Genomic DNA, 23,915 nt, shown 5'->3' with positions numbered 1-23,915 from the left:
TCGCTAGCTTTTAATTCGTTTTAGAGTGCTTTGTCGCGCGTCTCGCCGCGCGACCATTCTTTTTATTTATCTCCACCTGCTTATAATAATTAGACATGAAACATGACTTTACTTTACGCTGAACATAGTGTCTACATTAAATTTCCTTCCATTAAGCGAGTGGTTAATTTGTAATCATGTAACGTGATCGTTTCTCGACTGTCTTTTCCTCTTTCTCTCTTAACCGTACTCGCGAGCCCGCGTGGAACGTCTGTTTACTTATTGCATTCTATTGTATGGTGTACTGTTCTTTTGTATTAAATATGTGGATGTATGTATGTTTGCGCTCGCATAGAGAACGATCCGGTTGAAGAGCCCGAGGAACTCGCAGGAGAAGCCCCTGAGCAGCAGTCGGTTGGTGGAGGCAAGTGTCCTTTGACCTATCTCTGTCCTATTCTTTCTTTAATTCACCTCCCGCATTACACCTTTATACCTAAGGATTGACTAGCTTTTGTTATCCATGTCCTTGTTTACCTATTTGGGTTGGATTATTATTGCTTAGCTTTATGCTATTGCTCAACTCTAATCAATGAACATGATGAGATTATCTATGATACGCTGTTTTCCCTTCTCTTATTATGATGTTGTACTTGTGGCTTTAAGGGGGCTCGAGCGGTTTCTCGAGTGCCTCTCCGTAAGGACCTGTTCTATGGATGACCGTCCGGGAAAACAGTGCAACCATGAGGGTAGAATGGGGTGCCCTTAGCTGAATAATTAGAGGATCCGGGATGTAGTTCACTTAGCCGTCGTGCCGTCAATGGGGCTCGGTGTATGCGGCTCGCTCTGCCAAGGTTGATTTGTCCCTTGGGGAGGAGTGCGGTACATTTAGGAAACCTAACGGGTGGCTACAGCCCCGAGGAATCTTTGTAAAGGCTACGTAGTGAAACCCTGCCTATTCACCTTGGTAGTGTTTAAGGGTTTGATCGGCCCGAGGCAAGAGGGAATCACGGCTTGTGGGTAAAGTGCACAACCTCTGCAGAGTGTTATGAAACTGATATATCAGCCGTGCTCACGGTTATGAGCGGCCAAGGGAGCTCCAGTGATTAGTGGTACTTGATCAGAGACATTATGGTACAGGTGGTTATGAGATCGATGGTTCTGGTTATGACTATGGTGCTGGTAAGTGGTATTCTTTCCGTTTGGAAAGGGTATATCGGGCTAATAACTTGGGTTAATGCTAAAACTTGGCTTTCTCTACTAGTAAATAATAATCTGACCAACTAAAAGCAACTGCTTGACTTATCCCCACATAAAGCTAGTCCACTACAGCCAAACAGGATACTTGCTGAGTATGTTGATGTGTACTCACCCTTGCTCTACACACCAACCCCCCCCCCCCCCCCCCCAGGTTGTCAGCATTGCAACCACTGCTCAGGAGAAGATGAAGCTGTAGAAGGAGACTTCCAGGAGTTCCAAGACTACGACGAGTTCTAGGCGTGGGTTAGCGGCAACCCCCAGTCGGCTGCCTGTGAAGGCCGCGTTTATCTACGTTTCTTTTCCGCACTTTGATTTATTGTAAGAACTATATGGACGTCTCAGACGTATGATGTAAGCTACTATTATTCCCTTTTAATACTATTTTGAGCACTGTGTGATGATGTCCATATTATGTAACTGCTGTGTACGTGAATAACTGATCCTGGCACGTACATGGTTCGCATTCGGTTTGCCTTCTAAAACCGGGTGTGACAACACACCACCCCCACCCCAGGTTGTCCCCAGTGTACCCAATGCTCAGGAGGTGATGCTGGCAAAATGGATGACTTCGAGGAGTTCCAGGAATATGACGAGTTCTAGTTCTTTCTTAGTGGCAAACCCCCAGTCAGCTGCCTGTGTAGGCTTAGCATCTACGTTTCGTATTTCCGCACTTTGATAGTTATGTTGAACAATGGTTATGTAATAGACTCTGTGGATGTCTTGGATATCTTGATGTAATCAAGTACCTTTCCGCTATTTACTTCGAGCATTGTGTGATGATGTCCAATTATGTAATCGCTGTGTACGTGAGTTTCTGATCCTGGCACGTACATGGTTTGCATTCGGTTTGCCTTCCAAAACCGGGTGTGACATAAGTGGTATGAAAACCTTGCTGATTGTAGGACCGCTAACCTAGTCTAGAATGGTCGCCCTAAGGACTATAGACCCCTACTCTTACCTTGACCTTAGAGTCTTTTCAAAAGTTGGTCATCTTGACCAACTCTATGTTATATACTTATCTCAAAAAGTTTTCTCACTTTTCTTTCTATTTACTTTCTGGTCTAATAGTTCTACTCTTACTCTTGTGCTTACGATGTCTTCAGTAGATGGCCCGTATCAGGTGCACTACACGTAAGTCTGTGATCCCCTTTTTGCCTTCCCGTCTGGCGGAGCGTCCCCTGCGTCGCATGGTGCCAGGTTAGTCCAATCACCTGGAGAGACTGCATCGTCGCCTGCACGAGGAGCAGGAGCGCTGATGCCAGGAGCAGGAGCAGCAGGACTCTTCCCCCTCGCCTGAGCGGGAGGTGGAGTCTGAGAGGCCACTTTCCCCTGCACCTCAGCCAGAGATGCCCTCTGCACCGCCTCAGGGCATCCCGGCTGCTAGAGGAGACCCTGATGGAGACCATGACGACGCCGGTGGCAGTTCGAGCCACGACATGGAGCTTTCGGAGGAGCCGGAGCCAGAGGGATGGATCGCTAGACCCATCACTTGTGACGACGCTCGTGGGTGTCACTTCCACGACGCTCTCGATACCCTGCTGTGTCGTGCCTTCGACCGACACACATGGTCTATCGAGTACTGTTGTGTAGTCTACCAGCATCATCGCGGGTTATACCCGGACTAGTGGGAGGCTACTTGCTTGGTGCGCCGTCTGGACGATGATCTCTAGGGTGCAGAAGCCTTCTCAGAGCACTATTCTCTTACTGAGAGGGATATTGCCGAGGCAGCCATGCAAGATGCAGCACGACGGACACTTTCTCAGTATTGCTCGTTGTTCAGCGAGGTAGCTGATGGCCTCGACCTAAAGTACTACCCTCGTCGTTCTACCGGCAGTGCTGGAGGTGTGATTGCCTCACCAGTTGGTGAGGGCAATCCTAGGCTGAACAACATGGTCAACTTGGTCGCCGTGCTCAACACATAGTTGGACCACGCCCTTGACGAGTTGGGCAAGGTTCGGGCGGAGGTTGCGGAATTGCGTGCTGAGTGCGCAGCACGCCACTATCTGGATGGTGGTTCCCCCACCCCTGTCGGGATTCAGCACCCTTACCGTTTGCCGCCCCATGGTCGCTTCGACTATGGTACCCCAGACTGCAGGACCCGAATAGATTTGGATCCCTAGATCGACAAAGTCGGAGTCTGTAATAAGGTTTAATTCAGTGTCTTAGTCTAGTCAGTAGCAGTTAGATTTAGTTTGCTTATTTTATGTTGGATGCTTGTTATGATGGACATGTACTAAAGTTGGATCTTTGTAATGATTGTCACTAAGGTGTGGGTATCCCCTGCAACTTGGTATAGTTATTAATAAAGTCAGTTATTTAGTTGGGTAATCCATTTATTTCCACTTTCCTCTTTATCTGAGAAGCTGTCATTGAAGATGGTCAATTGTTCAGTGCTATGAAGATTTTCTATACATCTTTTCTTATGCTGAAAGACTGTAGAGTCAGATTTGAAATATTTGTGTGAATTCTACAGATGTCTGAGAACAGGCGCAGAGGTGCGAGGCGTGCTCAGCCAGAGCAGCTGGCACCCCAAGAGGAAGCAACCCCGCAACAACATTTGCCACCGCCACCCCCGATGACTATCGAGCAGATGTTCTTCATGCAGACCCAAGCAGTCCAGGCAATTGGTCAGACCTTAGCAGCCATGCAATAGGTGCAGCAGCAGCCACCATCGCCTCGGCCTCCAGTGCAAGTATAGATGCCTCAAGTGCCCAAAGACAAGCAAGCCGAGTTCATGACGGGCCATCCCCCAGTCTTTGCCCACTCTGCTGATCCCATGGATGCTGAAAATTGGCTGCGTACCGTGGAGCGTGAGTTGCACACTGCCTAGTGCAACGATCGTGAGAAGGTGTTGTATGGTCCCCGACAGCTGAGGGGAGCAGCACAAACTTGGTGGGAGTCCTACCTCACCACCCATACCAACCCTGAAGCCATCACTTGGGAGGAGTTCAGGGATAACTTTCGTCGCTACCATGTGCCCGAGGGACTAATGATAGTGAGGAAGGAGGAGTTTCTCGCCCTGAAGCAAGGTCCCCTGTCCGTCAGTGATTACAGGGACAAGTTTCTGCAGCTGTCGCGTTATGCCCCAGAGGATGTCAACACGGATGCCAAGAGACAGTACCGCTTCTTGAGAGGATTGGTCGATCCCCTCCATTATCAGCTGATGAACCACACCTTCTCTACCTTCCAGCATCTGATTGACAGAGCAATCATGATAGAAAGGAAGCGTCGGGAGATGGAGGACAGGAAACGTAAGATTGGTTGACCTCAGGTTGGGAGTAGCAGCCGTCCTCGCTACTCAAGCAACCCACCTCAGCAATTCAAGCAAGGTCACCAGCACCTGCACCAGCATTAGCGTCAGAACCAGCCGCAGCAGTACCAGAGGCAGTTTCCTCAGCAGCAGCAGTACCGTTAGAACAACCAGCGAGGAAATCAATACCAGCGTCAGAGCAACCAGGCAGCCCGTCTTCTTGCCCCAGCAACCAACCAGAACAATCAAGCAGTGCTAGATCAAGGAGGAAGTCGTGCATGTTTCCACTGTGGTGAACAAGGCCATTGGGCGAATCATTGCCCAAAGAAAGCAGCTCAGCAGCATCCAGCTCCAAATGCCCCAGTCAGGCAGAATGCAATGCAGCAAGGAGGCAACAACTGTGGGCAACCTCGTGCCCAGTATGGAAAGGTGAACCACCTGGAGGCTGACACAGTCTAGGAGACTCCAGAAGTGGCACTAGGTACACTTTCAGTCGAGTACCATTCCGCAAATGTCTTATTTGATACTGGAGCAACACATTCTTTTGTGACTGCATCATTGGTAGAATCACATAAAATACCAGTAGCACCCATGTATCCACCTATGAGAGTTAGTTCAGTTGGTGGAAGTACCCAAACTAATAGATTTTTACCTAGTGCAAAGGTTCAAATAAGGGGGATAGAGTTCCCCGCCGATTTGATAGTTATGGGTAACCAGGATACAACTATAGATGTCATCCTAGGGATGAATTGGCTAACCAAGTATCAAGCCAGTCTTAGTTGCAACGAGAGAACAGTGAAGGTAGTGTCCCTATCAGGAGAAGAAGTGTTAGTGGAATTGGTCTTGTCTGGATCAAGGAAAGGGAGTTGTCACCAAGTCACCACTCATATTGAGGAGATTAAACCATCAGAGGCTATCAGTTTAGTATCAGATTTCCCAGATGTGTTTCCTGAGGAGTTACCAGGTATGCCACCTGAAAGGAAGGTTGAATTTGCCATAGAGCTTATTCTAGGCACCGCCCCTATTTCCAAGAGAGCCTATCGAGTGTCCGGACCAGAGTTGGTGGAACTCAAGAAGCAGATTGATGAGTTGTTAGAGAAAGGCTACATCAGACCGAGTACCTTGCCTTGGGCAACCCCAGTGTTATTTGTGGAGAAGAAGGATGGCACGAAGAGGATGTGCATCGATTATCGAGTTTTGGATGAGGTTACTATCAAGAACAAGTACCCCCTGCCCAGAATTGAAGAATTAATCGATCAGTTGAGAGGAGCCAGTGTGTTCTCGAAGATAGATCTGAGGTCAGGCTACCATCAGCTCAGAATTTGACCCTCAGATATACCGAAGACAGCATTCATCACTAAGTACAGACTATATGAGTTCACGGTCATGTCATTCAGTTTGACGAATGCGCCAGCTTACTTCATGTACTTGATGAACAGTGTGTTCATGGACTACCTCGACAAGTTCGTAGTGGTGTTCATTGATGATATTCTTATATATTCGCAGAATGAGCAAGAGTATGAGGAGCATTTGAGGAAAGTACTTCAGAGGCTACGAGATTGTCAACTGTATGCCAAGCTTAGCAAGTGCGAGTTCTAGATCAGTGATGTCCTATTCTTGGGTCACATTATAAACCGAGAAGGATTGGATGTAGATCCGAAGAAGGTAACAACTATCTTGGACTAGAAAGGACCAAAAGATGTCCGAGGAATCAAGAGCTTCATCAAAATGGTCGGTTATTATCGACGTTTCATTGAAGGTTTCTCCAAGATTGCCAGACCAATGACAACCTTATTAGCAAAGAAGGTTGAGTTCAAGTGGACCCTAGCATGCCAGAAGTCCTTTGAGACATTGAAGGAGAAGTTGACAACGGCACCAGTACTGATTCTGCCAGATGTTCACAAGCCGTTCTTAGTGTATTGCGATGCTTCGTATACCAGACTGGGATGTGTGTTGATGCAGGAAGGGAGAGTAATGGCATACTCATCCCGACAGTTGAAGAATCATGAAAAAAATTATCCTACTCATGATCTGGAATTAGCAGTCGTGGTTCATGCATTGAAGACCTAGAGGCATTATCTTTATGGGTAGAAGTGTGATATCTACACGGACCACAAGAGTCTCAAATACATATTCACTCAGTCAGAGTTAAACATGAGACAGCGAAGATGGCTAGAATTGATCAAAGATTATGAGCTGGAGATTCATTATCACCCAAGCAAAGCAAATGTGGTTGCAGATGCTCTGAGTAGAAAGAGTAAAGTTAATATGTTGGCCGCTCACTCGATGCCGTATGAGCAAGCAAAGGAGTTTGACAGATTAAACCTTGGATTTCTGAACAACACTCAAGGAGTTACAATCGAGTTGGAACCCACTCTAGAGCAAGACATGAGGAAAGGTCAGAAGAATGATGAGAAAATCAATGAGATCCAACAACTGATCAAAGATGGAAAAGGCAAGGATTTACGTGAGGATGCAGAAGGAGTAGTATGGTTCAAGGATAGACTATGTGTTCCCGACATCAAATCAATCCGAGAACTGATTCTCAAGGAAGCTCATGAGACAGCATACTCTATACACCCTGGTAGTGAGAAGATGTACCAAGACCTAAAGAAAAGATTCTGGTGGTATGGTATGAAAAGGGAAATAGCAGAGTATGTGGCTGTATGTGACAGTTGTCAGAGGATTAAAGCAGAACATCAGAGACCTGCAGGTTTGTTGCAACCGTTGCAGATTCCTCAGTGGAAGTGGGATGAGATTAGGATGGACTTTATAGTCGGTTTGCCCCGCACTCGTACTGGTTATGACTCCATCTGGATAGTAGTGGACCATTTGATAAAGGCGGCCCATTTCATACCAGTCAAGACCACCTACAACAGTGCGGTGTTAGCCGAACTATACATGGCTCGGATTGTGTGCTTGCATGGCGTTTCAAAGAAGATAGTATCAGATCGAGGCACCCAGTTCACCTCTCATTTTTTGCAGCAGTTGCATGAAGCTTTGGGCACACACTTGAAGTTCAGCTCAGCTTACCACCCGCAGACAGATGGTCAAATAGAGAGAACCTATCAGGTTCTGGAGGATATGTTGAGGGCTTGTGCTTTGCAAGATAAGGTAGGTTGGGACAAGAGATTACCATATGCAGAATTCTCTTACAACAACAGCTACCAAGCCAGTCTGAAGATGTCACCATTTGAAGCGCTCTATGGGAGGAATTGTAGAACTCCATTGCATTGGGATCAACCTGGTGAAAGACAGGTGTTCGGTCTAGATATTTTGCTTGAAGCCGAAGAGAACATCAGAATGGTCCGAGAGAATTTAAAGGCAGCGCAGTCTAGACAGCGAAGCTATGCTGACACCAGAAGAAGGGAACTCAGTTTTGAAATGGGAGACTATGTCTACTTGAAGGTGTCACCTATCAGAGGAACCAAGAGTTTCGGAGTCAAGGGCAAGCTAGCCCCTCGCTATATCGGCCCGTATCAGATTCAGGCAAGATGTGGAGAAGTGGCTTATCAACTCAGCTTACCCGAGAATCTGTCCGCTGTGCATGATGTGTTCCATGTGTCACACTTGAAGAAATGCTTGAGAGTGCCAGAAGAGTAGTTGCCAGTAGAGGATCTTGAAGTTCAAGAAGATCTGACGTATATTGAGAAGACAACTCAAATTCTGGAGACAGCAGATCGAGTCACTCGGAGAAGTACCATTATGATGTGCAAAGTCAAATGGGGTCACCACTTAGAAGAAGAAGCAACCTGGGAAAGAGAGGATGAATTGAAAGCCAAGTACCCTGAGCTCTTTTCTAGCCAGCCCTGAATCTCGAGGACGAGATTCTTTTATGGGGGATAGGTCTATAACACCCTGATTTTGGGGGTATAAAATTTCTTTCTTATTATCACCCAAAATCATGTGTTACTCTTCCTTTTCTCACTCTAGGCTTTTTCTCTCTCTAGATTCTTTCTCTCTTTTTCCTTTTGGTTAGAAATAGCTTAAACTAGTGGAGGTTAATTATTTATTTTATTTTTTTTACCAAAACCTTATGGGTCATGACATGTTGCATCATGCTGAGCTTAAAATATTCTTTGAGGTGTTGCACAAGTTTGAATTTATTTGAATTTGAAACCTAGTTTGAATTTGGATTTGAAAACCCTATAGAAAAAGAAATAGAAAAGGAATTAGTAAATCCAGATAAAAAGAAAAATGGAAAGCAGCCCAGTCGGCCTACTAAGCCCAGCCAGGCCGCACGACCGCGCCGCCTTACAGGTGGACCCCGCCTGTCACCGGCAATTGTCCCTCGCGCGCACCCTCCCTCTCTCGCTCGCTGCCCAGTGGGGCCGATCTGTCGGCGCCAGTTTCCTTCGCCTGCGTGCTCCGTCTCTCTCTCTGTCTCGTGGACCCAGATCGCCAGTCGCCAAGCCGTTGCCCCGCGTGTCCCATTTTCTCTCTCTGCGCCGTGGGCCTGCCTTGTCAGTTCCGCCTTCCCCGCTCTCGCCGTGGACCGGCGAGTGCGCACTCGCACACGTCGCCGGATTTCTCAGCCACGACGCCCGCCCACGCGCCTAGCTCCCTTCTTAGAGCCCCGCCAGTGCCCCGCACACACCCCTCGCCTCATTTCGCTCAGCTTCACCCTCTCTCGCGCTCTGCCCTCGTCGCCCGACGCCGCTGGAGACCTGTGCCCGCGTTCTCGATTATCCAGCAAACCGGAGACCGCGCCAAGCCTCCCCGAGCTCCGCCCCGAGGTGACACACCCGTCCCCGTGCCCAATTTCCCCTGTTGCGCCCTGTGTTCGGCCAATTTCACCTTTGTCGGTGCTCGGTCGTGGCGGTCCGCCGTGCTCGCGCGGTGACCGGCCGATTTAGTCTGGTCTAGTTCCTCGGAGTAGGTCCCTGTGTCACCCCTGCCTCTGCTAAAGCTAGCCCAGACCTTAGCGCACCTTAAGTCCCCTCCCCGTGGACGGAATGGCTCACCGGAGTTACTCCGGCCTGCCCGAGGTTTTCTCACCGCCGTTCTCCCCTATCTGCCCGTGGATTCGTGGCCCTTCCCCGCCATTGAGTTTGCCGTGGCGCCCTCTTCCTCTCTGCCCAACTCCGGTGACCCTGGACCCCCCTAGCTCACGCCTGCCTCAACTCCGACGACCTCACCGCCGCGGAGAGGAGCAGCGCCGCCCGCAGCTGTTCATCCCTCCCCGGTCTGATCCCCTTCGTCCGATCCTGATCGCACGGTCCAGATCGTGGGTACCGCTTCGCACACGTGCGCCCTGCGCCCTTGGCCTGCCCATCAACGCCCAAGTCCCTTGGCGCGGGCCAGCTCGGTCAGTGCACCCCCCCTCAGTCGCTGACGCTCTGGCCCGCCTGTCAGCGCTCGCCTGCTCGCGCGCGCGCCCTTGGCCGCAGATCTAATCTCAGCCGTTGGTTTTAGATCTAACGATTAGATTCACACGATACCCCTTCACGCGGTAGTTTTCTTAAAGAGACCCTCGGTTTATTGGAAATCAACCCGCCGTCCCTGGTTTTCCCGCGCAGGCCCCTGTAATCTTGCAGATTTAGCCCTGGACTTTTAAATACTCACAGAATTGGCCCTAATTTCATATTTTGAATTCCCAAACTTGTTTATTTCATAACTTTTGCATATGAACTCCAAATTTAGTGATTCAATTTGCAAAATGTTCATAGATTTATTCTCTGTTTAATAAAATGGTTTCACTTACTGTCTGCACACTCTAATTTTTAGGATTGAATATGAACTAATGTAGGTGTATGTTTTATTTATTTAATAAATAAATAAAGGAGAACCTTAGAGATTTAAACCTGTTTAAGCTTGTGAAATTAATGATAGGTATTGCATGAGTTCATCTTTATTCTAAATTATAGGTCATAATAAATTAAATTGATCTATGATTATGTACTTGTAAATAACACTTAGGGAAATAATAATCTATTTTCAAATAAAGTTAATGTATGCCATAGTTTATGTTATACTTTGAATTCATTATCCCTCATGTAGTATTATGTCTTTTTAAGATGTGTTCCAATGTTTGTACATGTTTGGTGTGATGTTCATTTGTACTTTCCAAATGTATTGAATGCATGCTCGCTTTATTTAGACAACGAGCAGTCCGAGGTTCCTGAGTGTGTTGTTGGAGACCTCCCTAAGCAGCAATCTGGTGAAGGCAAGTGTCCTTTGACCTATTATGTCCTACATACCTTATGATTCACTGTCCCGCATTACTTTGTGAAACCTAAGGATTGACTAGTCTGTATTCACTTATCCTTGTTTACCTTCTGGGCTATCATGGTTAGCATGTTGCTACTGCCTTAACTTAATCAATCAACATGATGTGAACGTTTATGATACGATACTGTTATCCTGATTATGTGGATGATTTTGTGATACATTAGGGGGCTCAGGCTTTTTTTCTAAGTACCTCTCCGTAAGGACCTGTACGTGGAGTGACCACCCGGGATAACAGTACAACCATGAGAGTGGAATGGGACACCCTTAGCTGATTAATTAGATGAACTTGGGGGTGTAGTTGGCTTTGCCGGAGGGCCGTCAATGGGGACCAGGGCGTAGTGCTCGCTCTGCTAAGGTTGGGGTGCAGAGGTTCTTTCGATTTGGTTTTGTTAGTCACCCACCTTGGGGAGGTGTACTGCGTTTGTATGACTAGCCAAACCTAACGAGCAGCTATGCACCAGTGGAGTCTTTGTAATGGCTACGTAGTGTATCCCTGGCCATTCACCTTGGTAGTGAAGATCGGGTCTGTACAACCCAGGCTGGAAAGGGATCACGACTTGTGGGTAAAGTGTACAACCTCTACAGAGTGTTAAAAACTGGTATATCAGCCGAGCTCACGGTTAAGAGCAGCCTTGGGATCCTCTTTGATTAGAAGAACTTTGGATACTTTTATGTTGATGATTAACAATGATGTTATAAAATCTGATCTTTGGTATTTCCTCTTTTGAGGAGGTACTTCTCGGTAATAACTGAGTTATTTACTAAAACATGGCTCTACTAATAATAATAAATACTTGACCAACTAAAAGCAACTGCTTAACCTCAACTCCATATACAGCTAGTCCACTTTAGCCAAACGGGACATTCGCTGAGTACGTTGATTGTACTCACCCTTGCTTTACACACCACCCCACCCCAGGTTGTCCCTAGTGTACCCAATGCTCAGGAGGTGATGCTGGCAACATGGATGACTTCGAGGAGTTCTAGGAATATGACGAGTTCTAGTTCTTTCTTAGTGGCAAACCCCGAGTCAGCTGCCTGTGTAGGCTTAGCATCTACGTTTCATATTTCCGCACTTTGATAGTTATGTTGAACAATGGTTATGTAATAGACTCTGTGGATGTCTTGGACATCTTGATGTAATCAAGTACCTTTCCGCTATTTACTTCGAGCATTGTGTGATGATGTCCAATTATGTAATCGCTGTGTACGTGAGTTTCTGATCCTGGCACGTACATGGTTCGCATTCAGTTTGCCTTCCAAAACCGGGTGTGACATAAAGGCACTAATCACCTTGCACCCTTTAGTGACCGGATTAGCCTCTAACTATGGTGTCTATGGAGCCTAGTGCACCTACTACACCAGCATCTAAAGTAGCTCCATAGATCCCAATTGCATAGTTGCAAGGAGGAGGACAATGACATGGTGGAGCCCCTACATGGGACTCTACACTGGCGACCAATGTCTCCATGAACATCGACCCTAAATATATGATTCCTAAAACCTCCCTTTTCATCTACCAACAAACAGATCTACATGTACAACTCCATTATCGAGTTATGTAGTGATATCAGGAGATTGAGTTAGATCTAAAAGGGTCATAGAAAACTATAATTGGTATTAGAGTAGCCTTGCAGTCCCTAATGATCCAAGATCAATACAACAGAAAAGTAGAAGAAGAATAAACAAAAGAATAGAGGTTGGGTTGGAAGGGGAAGGGAACAGTTAAACCCTAACCCTAACTTTACTGTAGAATTCAACTCAGAAAGTGAATTAGATTGAAGAATAGAAAGGCATTCGAGATTGCTATCCCTAACCCTAATCCACAAAATGGAATAGAGATGATTCAGGTTGGTAACCCTAACCCTAATCCAAAATTTGAAGAACAGAGAAAGGGGTTCAGGTTTCTAACCCTGATTCCAAGTTTTGAAGAACACATGATGAGATATTGGTTGGTAGCCCTAACCTTAAATCCCCAAACTAAAAACAAATAGGGATTTGGGGTTTGGTAACCCTAACTTAAATCCCTAATTAAGAAGCAAATTGTCGAAGTGAATTTCTAACCTTAACCGAGAGAAAGTGTTGGGGACTTGTTCTCAAATGCTATGAATCAAGAACAAGGCAACACAAAGTGTTAAATGTTACAGTCCTTCGTCCTTCGAAGCATTATTTCCCTTAGGATATAACGATCTTCGGACGAAGGTCATGAAGGACATACCTTCATCATCACGGTTATTAGATGATGAAAGATGAAACATATGAAACATGAAAGATTATATGAACAGACATACAATGTTATTCATATATTATCATTATATAAACTTGAACATTAAATATAATATTTAATTACATTTATACCTTCAGCTTGACAGAAGGCAAAGATCCAAGTGTGACACGCGGGCAATTACTGGATAGCGTCCACAGTACGGGGGACAGCCTGTGAGATATTACATTCATGCCCTTTACAAAAGATTACGATTATGCACAGACTCTCATGGATCAATCAATCATTTCATCTTTAAGTCGGTGCAATCCTTCGTCTTGAGACATGCCACTATGCCGAAGCTTTATGGATGATAGCTTCGGCACTGCTTTTGAGAAGATCTGCCGAAGGTGTTTCTTCTTACAGGATCTTCGGCGACGAAGCATACCCCCAACAGTAGCCCCTTCGCGGTGCTAGATCGTTTTTCGTAATGAGCTTGATCCGTGAAAAAGTCTCCTAGGCTTCGAAGAGCCGAAGATCCGAAAAACACCTTCCCTCAGCTCGTTGCCGAGAAACGATCACAATATTCCGAGCGTGAAATGGTCCCACCAAGCAACGGGTACGCGCGTCCTGGCGATTCACCTTCTCGGGTTCTGTGGCCCACCATTCAGTGGGTGCGGGCGACTGTTCATCCGGTGCAGAAGACTTGACGATTCACCTTCCCACCTGCGGCACTATATAAACAGACGGGTAGGTGTGAAGTTACCACAACATTCATTGCTATTGCACTGTTTTGCTGCCAAAAATTTGACCATAGCCGAAGCTTGTTCATCGCACTCAACCGAAGTACCGCTATTGGTTTTGCTTTGTCACAAGAGGAAGAGCTTCGGGAAAATTAAAAAATTAAAAAAGTCAACAACTTCATCAAAAATTGTGAGGAATTCATCATCAAATGGCAAGGGTACGCTCCACTGCCAGGGTTACACGTGACAGAGAAGAAGCCGAAGCTGCTAAAATCGCTCCGATTTCCGAAGTGATGAAACAGTCGGGGCTGGTAGTGCCAGAGGATGTTTCTGATGAAGGTGCACCGGCCACTGAAGATGAGCATGTTGGTGCTGAGGAAGGTGAATCTGAAGATGATTACAGTGCCCTGCCATCTAAACCCAGCCACCTGGAGTTTGGGAGGTCCACTGTTACCGAAGATGATATGCCTAAGTTGATGAAGTTAGGCTATTTCAGTGAAGCCAAAAAGAAGCTGATTCGCTTTGGCAGAGAGGAAATTACTCCGAAGCCAGAGAAGGATGAGGTGGTAGTCTTTAAAAGCTTCTTTAAAGCAGGATTAAGATTTCCTTTGATGAGATGATTGCGGATGTTTTGGAGAAGTTTGGGATTTATCTTCATCAGCTAACTCCTAATGCCATCATTAGGCTTAGCGTCTACATCTGGGCTCTCCGAAGCCAGGGGGCAGAACCGCTTGCCGAAGGCTTCTGCCAGGCACATGAGCTTCATTATCAGACAAAAGCTAGAGAAGATGGGCTGCATGAGAACTTCGGCTGCTACAATTTTGCTTATCACAAAGATGCGAAGTCTCTAGTTATCAGCTATCGTACCAAATGGCAAGCTGGCTGGAAGACTGAATGGTTTTATGTCAAATTTGATGAGAAAAAGGAGAAGCTGGTTCAAAGCCCATTAGAATTAATCTTCGGAGAGACTAGGCCCCGGTGCGACATGAAACCGAAGAGTCCATGCCAAGTTGAACGGGCGAATTTCGAGTTATTGCAGAGCACATTGGTACTAGGGATCTGGTGCAAGAATTCTTAGCTTTTAGAGTATTCCCAACTTTGAAAGAATGGGACATGCCGAAGCTCAAAGGGGAAAAGAAAGAGAAGGAACTTGTTCGGTTGTAACACCCGGTTTTAAGGAACAAGCCGGGTGCATCTCATACATGCGCCAAGAAGACAACATATATAATAACAGAGTGTATAGAGATAAATGTCATAAAACATCAGAGTAATTATTACATAGCGGAAGACTTATTACAAAGTAAAAGAATAAATATAAAACGAACTAAGGATCGTCGGCGCCAATGTCGACTGAGAAACGCCACCTAGATCAGATCGAACTCCTCAGTGTTAGGCGGCTCCTCTTCGACCACCTGTTCTTCTCCTGTGGGGGGGTGTGAGACAGCAAGAGTGAGCTCACATACGTTCATAGCTCAACAAGTCGTGGGGAATAATGTGGCATGAACTCACCAAAGGTGGGAGTTCATGTAACACCCACTTTGTATTTGCTAGAGATAATACCAATAGAGAAACAATTTCTCTTTATATGAGTTTGATCTTTATGCATCATCATATGAGAACACCATGTCCAAGAACAATTAATAAAAAGATATGCTACTAAATTGTTGCATCATGCTGGATATTTTATTTTGTGTGCATTTTGTGACAAGAAAAATATTAAAGACCAAAAAGAAAATTTAAACCCTAAAAGAAATTCTTGAATCTAGAAAAGAGAAAGAAATGAATAATGTAAGGATTAAAATATGTAAATGAAGATACATTATTCCAACATTAGAGTGTGAATTTGTATCATGGACTCAAAACAGAAACTCACAATTCAAATTCAAATTTGGATTTAAAAGAGTTAAGGATAAAAGAAAACAGGAAATAAAATTAAAAAAAAGGAAAACATAGCAACTGGGCCGCAGACCACCTATTTGGCCCATTGGTGTTTTCCTCACGCGCGGCCCGGTTCTTTGCCGCACCCACGCGTCGTCCTGAGTCGCTGTGAAGTCGGGCCCACATGCCAGCACCCTCTCTCCTGCGCGCAAGACTCTCACTTCCGCGTGGGCCCGTGCTGTCAGCGTTATCCGCGCGATCCTCACCGCCGCAACAGCCATGGCCCTGATGTCCGCTAGCTCGCGGGATTCGTGGAATCCGTTGGCCGTTAACTGCCCAACCTCACCGGCCATAAAACCCTGGGTTCTCGAACCTTGCGCGCCGCTCATCCCTGCCAAGAAACCCGCCGCCACCTCCAGAATTGCGTCCGCAGAGAGGAAGTGACCCGCCGCCGTTGACTCCGCCCTGTATCGCCGCCGGGCGGCCCGTGGGTGGCCGGTTGTGTTCGCCGGACCACGGGGAAACCATACGCGTGCTCGGACCGTGAAGATAGGCTTCTGCTCGGCGTGAATTGCTCGCCGGACTTCGCATTCGCCGCAAATCCGCCTCGTCGTGTGGCCTGCATCTTCGGGGCTTCGATCACCGGTATGTGTGTGGTCATCCGTTTCCTATAGGCGCTAGCATAGAGTAGGACCCTTTCGAGGGTCGAATTAGGGCGTAATGGACGCAATTGCCGCACGTCGGGGGCGCGCCACCGTGGCGACTGGGCGATGCCGCCGGAGTTAGGACCGAAGGAAGGAGAAGGATTGCGTGCCATCGATTTCTCGTTGTATGGTTCGGATTAGATGGCGGGTAACGCTTTGGTGGGTTTCGCGTCAGCCGTTGATATCCGATCGGATGGATCGGGTGGCTCGGGATAAAATTAAATCTGTGCCGTAGGATCGTGATCCTGTGGACGGCAATGTGTACCGCTTCGCTTATACCATGATTTAATCTAGAACGTAGGTGGCCGATCGGACGGCCCAAGTCTGTTCATACCCCTTCGTGGGTCATTTTTGTTAAAGAGCCCCTGAACTTCATAGGAATCAACCCGCCGTCCAGTAGTCACTGTGCGCTGTGTCTCGGGTAACTTGCCCCGAGCCCCCTGGGTTTCTCTAGATTTGAGGCCCAGTCCAGCACAGTTTTAAATTAATTAAATGATTAGGAAATTGGATTTTTAATACAAAAATAAATTCTAGAACTTGAATAAATCATATAAAATCCATTTTTAGTCCAAATTCATCCATTCCAGTTCCTAAAATTTTGTAATTTTATTATTTATCACTTAGTGCCTCTGTTTTATCATGACCACAGTAAGAAATTTAATTCCACACTTAATCTTATTCTAAACACATAAAACTTTTGAAAATGCATAACTCGAAATCTATAACTCAGAAAATTATGATTCCAGTTCCTGGGTTTTTATTTTAATATGTAGAATATCTCTGTGTATTTTGTTTACATGCTTGGTGTAATGTTAATTTTCCCTATATCCTGTGCTTGTTTGTATTGTGGCGAGTAGAAGAGCCCGTTGCTGAGGATCCTGGTGAGCAGCAGATTGAAGTAGCTGAGCAGGAGCTCATTGAAGGCAAGTTGTGCCCTTGACCACTTTTTACCCAATAATGTTCTTTAATATCACTTATCCATGCATAGGTTAATTTTGATGGGACCCAATAGGTTACCCTAGATTGTTTATCTCATTACCTTGTTCACCCCTGAATCACTTGGGTAGTTTGCTATTGCTTTACATGGTTTTGGGATAATCATTTATTACCTCTATGTTCCAGTTATTTTTGTTATTCTATTTATGTTCATGTTGAGATCATTAATGTTAATTGGAACATAGAGCTTAACTTGAGAACCACGTGCCACCACAAGGGTTTAATGGGACGCCCTTGGCTGACTAATTAGGAAATCTAGTGGAAGACTACCTTACCCGAAAGGGGCAAGGGCAGTAGGGGAGAGGTCAGTGCGGGGAGGTCCCTGGTTGATTTTGCTGCGATGGCGGTCAGCCAGGAACCCTGTACTGGATCTTCCCATAAACTGTAGCGGGTTTTCGGAAGCTAGTGGAACTTTGTAAAGGCCTCGTAGTGTTGCCCTGCCGCGCTTCCTAGGTAGAGGTGTATGGGATTCATGACCCCTTGGCAGATGGGTAACATGACTTGTGGGTAAAGGGTACAACCTCTGCAGAGTGTAAAACTGGTATACTAGCCGAGCTCACGGTCATGAGCAGCTCAGGACTCTCTGATGTTTAAATTATGGAACTTAAATTCAATTTTGTCATTTGCATTGCATGGGTTTGTTATTAATTTTGTTCTATTACTTTACTTATGGTTTGGTATTTACTTACACTTAGTAACTGCTAATAAAATTTTGACCAACTACTTAAAAGCAATGCTCAGCTTTAACCCCTATCATTGATTAGCCTTACACATCACATGAACTCACACCTTTGTGAGTTTGTGTCCACTGGTTCCCCACAACTTGTTGAGCTATGATCATGTGTGAGCTCACCCTTGCTGTCTCACACCCCCCCCCCCACAGGAGAAGAGCAGGTGGTTCAGGAGGAGCCGCCTAACACTGAGGAGTTCGATCTGATCTAGGTGGCGTTTCCCAGTCGACATTGGCGCCGACGATCCTTAGTTCGTTTTATCTTTATTATTCCATTTTGTAATAAGTCTTCCGCTATGTAATAAATTCTCTGATGTTTTATGACATTTATCTCTATACACTCTGTTATTATATATGTTGTCTTCTTGGCGCATGTATGAGATGCACCTGGCTTTGTTCCTTAAAGTCGGGTGTTACAGAAGTGGTATCAGAGCAAATGTTGACTGTAGGACGAAACCTAGATAGAAATGGACAAAACCCTTACCTACTTATCTTACTCTGATTCATTCCATACTTACCTTATCCTGATCCTGTCTCACCTTCTACTGTTCTACTCTGATCATTCTTCCCTTCTCTACTCTGAGACAAGATGGATTTCAAACCTTGGAATCCTTACCCCTATGACATTTTTAAGAGATAGGAGGCCTAAGACCAAACTAAAACTATTTTCTAAAAAAAAATGTTGGTTGATTGTGCTGATGCTAAATGTCTGATTTGCTTCTTTGATTGATTGAATTATTATAGATGGACATCTTAGCATGTACCAACATAAGGTATTGAATTAGTTATAGTAGGTGAAATATTAATCTGCTTAGCTAATAAATCCCCCAAAGTAACATGATTGTAATTACTGCCTTGTCTACTGCTCTGTCTTACCATAAGTATCTAACTCAGATGGTCAATACCAGGCGGGGTGGTGGAATTGATTTGCCTCCTAATCGACATACTCGGAGGATATACAGACAACCCCAGCCACAGCCTGCAGAGATGAATCCCCCCAATCCTCCACCAGGCGGAGTTGACCCACTGGTTGCTGCACAGATGGCGGTGATGCAGCAAATGGCAGACACTATGGCTGATATGCGTGCCCAGATGCAGCAGGAACGCCAAGAGATGCGTCAGGAAAGAGAAGATATACGGCAAGAGTTGCGCCAGGAGCGGGATGAGATACGCCAGGAAAGGAGGGCACAACAGCAGCAACAACAACAGCAACAGCAGCAACAAGTGCCACTGCCTCCACCACCACCACCAGTTCCACCCCGGGACAAGCATAGAGAGTTCATGAGTCATAAGCCACCTACATTCGCTAGCTCACCTGATCCACTGGACGCGGATGATTGGCTGAAGTCTGTTGAGAAGATGCTGAATATTGCACAGTGCACTGATCGGGAGAAGGTTTTATATGCTTCGGGACGTCTGACTGGTCCTGCTGCGGACTGGTGGGATTCTTATACTGCTGCCCATGATGCTGCGGATACTATTACTTGGGCAGAGTTCAGTACACAGTTCAGGAACTACCATATTCCAGCTGGGATGATAAAGATCAAGAAGAAGGAATTTCTATCGCTGAAGCAAGGGGGTATGTCAGTCAGCGAGTACCGCGACAAGTTTATTCAGTTATCCAGATATGCCCCTGAAGAAGTTGCTGAAGACGAGAGGAAGCAGGAGCATTTTATTGAAGGACTTAATGGACCCCTGCAATATGCTCTAGTGGCACACACATTTCCATCATTTCAGAGACTGTTGGATAAGGCACTTGCTATTGAACACAAGCGTGTTCAGCTGGGAGATTTGAAGAGAAAGGCAATATCTCAAGCACAAGGAAGCAGCATTGTTCGTCCTCGCTATAGCTCACCACAGGGTACACCGACTCGACCCGGAGGACCACGCCCAGTTCAGCAGTCACCACTGAGGACACCCCCTCGACAGGCTACTCCCACTAGCACCCCGACGAAGTTTTCAGGACAGAGTCCGGGCACTCAATGTTTCAAGTGTGGGAAGATTGGTCATTATGCAAATGTCTGCCCACAGAGGATTGCTACTACACCAGTTCAGAACAGGCAGCAAACACCAGGTTCTAGCAAGGGATATTCTATTGCCAAGGTTAATCAAGTCAGCGTTGATGCTACTCCGGATGGAGGGGACCTCGTAATTGGTATGTTTTATGTTAATGCAATTCCTGCAACAATATTATTTGATTCTGGTGCTACACATTCATTCATGTCTGCTAGATATGCCAACGCAAATGAAATACCACTGCTAAATATGAGAAAACCCATGATAGTAATTACACCTAAAGGGCCTGTTGAGGCAAGTCAAATGACACGTAGATTGACATTAACCATTATGGGTAGAGAATTTGGAGCTACTGCCATAATATTGGAGTCAAGCAGTATAGATTTGATCCTTGGTATGTCATGGCTAAGAAAGGCAAAGGCCGTTATAGCATGTGGTAGAGGTACCGTAGAACTCACTACTACTAAAGGAGAAAGGTTTCAAGTTAATATTGCAGTAACATCCTCATCTATGCGTGCAATGTTCTTTATGCCTGAGGAGTTTGTTGGTGACAATATCCGGGTGGTTAGAGATTTTCCGGATGTCTTTCCAGAGGAGTTACCAGGGATGCCACCTGATAGAGAAGTTGAGTTTGTTATTGACCTCTTACCTGGAACCGCCCCTATTTCTAAATGGCCATATAGGATGTCCGTAGAGGAGTTGAAGGAACTTAAGAAGCAGTTAACTGAGTTACAAGAGGCTGGGTACATTCGTCCGAGTTCCTCACCTTGGGGAGCACCGGTCTTGTTTGTACAGAAGAAGGATGGATCGCAACGGATGTGTGTGGATTATAGATCTCTTAATGATGTTACGGTGAAGAACAAGTATCCGTTGCCCCGTATTGAGGATTTATTTGATCAGATGAGGGGTGCAAGAGTATTCTCGAAGATTGATCTCCGATCCGGTTATCATCAGATGAGGATTAGACCATCGGATATTCCCAAGACGGCTTTCTCGACTAGATATGGATTATATGAGTTCACAGTTATGTCGTTTGGATTGACTAACACACCAGCCTATTTTATGAACTTAATGAACAAGGTGTTTATGGAGTATTTGGACAGATTCGTCGTGGTATTCATCGACGATATTCTTATTTATTCTCAGAGTGAAAGTGATCACGAGGAACATCTGAGGATGGTGCTACAGAAGCTATGAGATAATCAACTCTATGCTAAGTTCAGCAAGTGCGAGTTTTGGATTGGCGAAGTGCCATTTCTTGGTCATATTATTTCTAATGGAGGAATAGCAGTGGATCCTGCTAAAGTTAAGGAGATAATGGAGTGGAGAGTACCCACTACAGTTACTGAGATTCGGAGTTTCTTGGGATTAGCAGGCTATTATCCGAGATTTATTGAAGGATTTTCTAAGATTGCTAAGCCTATGACTTCACTTTTGGAGAAGGGAAAAGAATTTAAGTGGGACGAGAAGTGTCAAGACAGCTTTGATCTATTGAAGAAGAGGTTGATGTCGCCACCGGTATTGGTTATGCCAGACCTACAGAAGGGGTTTGACATTTATTGTGATGCATGTGGCCAAGGACTTGGATGTGTGCTCATGCAAGAAGGACATGTGATTGCCTATGCATCTCGTCAGTTGCGGAAGCATGAACTGAACTACCCCACTCATGACTTGGAACTAGCAGCAGTTGTGCATGCACTTAAGATTTGGAGACACTACATTATGGGGACTAAGTGCCAAGTATATACGGATCATAAGAGTTTGAAGTATATATTCACTCAGAAGGATCTCAACCTTAGGCAACGTCGTTGGTTGGAGCTTATAAAGGATTATGATTTGGAGATTCACTATCACCCGGGCAAGGCTAATTTGGTTGCAGATGCCTTGAGTCGCAAGGAGCATGTTCATTCAGCTATTGTTGCCCAGCTACCCGATGAGATTGTTGAGGATTTCAGGAGACTTAACCTGGGGATAGTTGCTCATACTGAAGGAGTTACTATTGATGTGGAACCTACGTTGGAGCAAGAGATCCGCAAAGGACAAATTGGTGATGCTAAAATAAAAGAGATTAAGGACCTGATTACTGAAGGTCGAGTTCCGGAATTTACGGAAGATGAGCAAGGTACTGTATGGTTCAAGGACAGAATGTGTGTTCCTGATATTAAAAGCCTTCGAGAGACTATATTGAAAGAGGCCCATGACTCGGATTATTCTATTCATCCTGGTAGTACCAAGATGTACCAGGATTTGAAGCGAAAGTATTGGTGGTATGGATTGAAAAGAGATGTGGCTGCGCATGTGGCTATGTGCGACGTATGTCAAAGAGTTAAGGCTGAACACCAGAGGCCAGCTGTACTACTACATCCACTGAAGATACCCGAGTGGAAATGGGAAGAGATTGGTATGGATTTCATTACTGGATTGCCTCGCACCCAGAAAGGATATGATGCTATATGGGTGATTGTGGATAGATTGACTAAAGTGGCTCACTTTATTCCTGTGAAGACTACTTATAGAGGTTCTCAGCTAGCAGAATTGTATATGGCTCGGATTGTGTGTTTACATGGAGTACCAAAGAAGATCGTGTCTGATCGAGGTTCGCAGTTTACCTCAAGATTTTGGAGAAGCTTTCATGAGAACATGAGTACGAAGTTGAATTTTAGTACGGCTTATCACCCTCAGACTGATGGACAGACTGAAAGGACAAATCAAGTTTTGGAAGATATGTTGAGAGCATGTGCCCTTCAGCATGGAGGAAGTTGGGATAAGAGTCTGCCTTATGATGAGTTCTCGTATAATAATAGTTACCAGGCCAGCCTGAAGATGTCACCTTTTGAAGCTTTATATGGGAGGAAGTGCAGGACTCCTTTGTATTGGGATCAGACTGGAGAAAGACAGTTCTTTGGGCCTGAATTTATTCAAGAAGCAGAAGAACAAGTCCGTATAATTCGAGAGAATTTGAGAGTGGCTCAAACCAGGCAAAAGAGCTATGCTGATAATAGAAGGAGACCACTGGAATTTGAAGAGGGAGATTATGTGTACCTCAAGGTGTCACCACTGCGTGGAATGAGGAGATTTAAAGTTAAGGGCAAATTGTCCCCTCGCTATATTGGACCATTCTTGATCTTTAGAAGAGTTGGGGAGATGGCATACCAACTCGAGTTACCGGATAGTCTATCGGATGTGCATAATGTGTTCCATGTATCTCAACTTAAGAAGTGTCTCCGTGTCCCTGAGGAACAGTTACCAATGGAAGAGCTCAGTGTTCAGGATGATTTGACTTACACGGAGTACCCGATCAAGATTTTGGATACATTGACTCGAGTTACAAGGAATAAGGTGATAAAGATGTGTAAAGTGCAATGGAGTCACCATAGTGAAGATGAAGCAACTTGGGAAAGAGAAGAAGAGCTGCGCATAGATTTTCCCCACCTTTTCTCGAGTTCTTCTTAAATCTCGAGGACGAGATTATTTTTAAGGGGGGTAGGATTTGTAACACCCACTTTGTATTTGCTAGAGATAATACCAATAGAGAAACAATTTCTCTTTATATGAGTTTGATCTTTATGCATCATCATATGAGAACACCATGTCCAAGAACAATTAATAAAAAGATATGCTACTAAATTGTTGCATCATGCTAGATATTTTATTTTGTTTGCATTTTGTGACAAGAAAAATATTAAAGACCAAAAAGAAAATTTAAACCCTAAAAGAAATTCTTGAATCTAGAAAAGAGAAAGAAATGAATAATGTAAGGATTAAAATATGTAAATGAAGATACATTATTCCAATATTAGAGTGTGAATTTGTATCATGGACTCAAAACAGAAACTCACAATTCAAATTCAAATTTGGATTTAAAAGAGTTAAGGATAAAAGAAAACAGGAAATAAAATTAAAAAAAAGGAAAACATAGCAACTGGGC

The sequence above is a fragment of the Zea mays genome, chromosome 5 (assembly GCF_902167145.1).
Source record: "Zea mays cultivar B73 chromosome 5, Zm-B73-REFERENCE-NAM-5.0, whole genome shotgun sequence".
Taxonomy (NCBI): Eukaryota; Viridiplantae; Streptophyta; class Magnoliopsida; order Poales; family Poaceae; genus Zea; species Zea mays.
The sequence above is the reverse complement of the archived record's forward strand: the minus strand, read 5'-3'. Positions refer to the sequence as shown.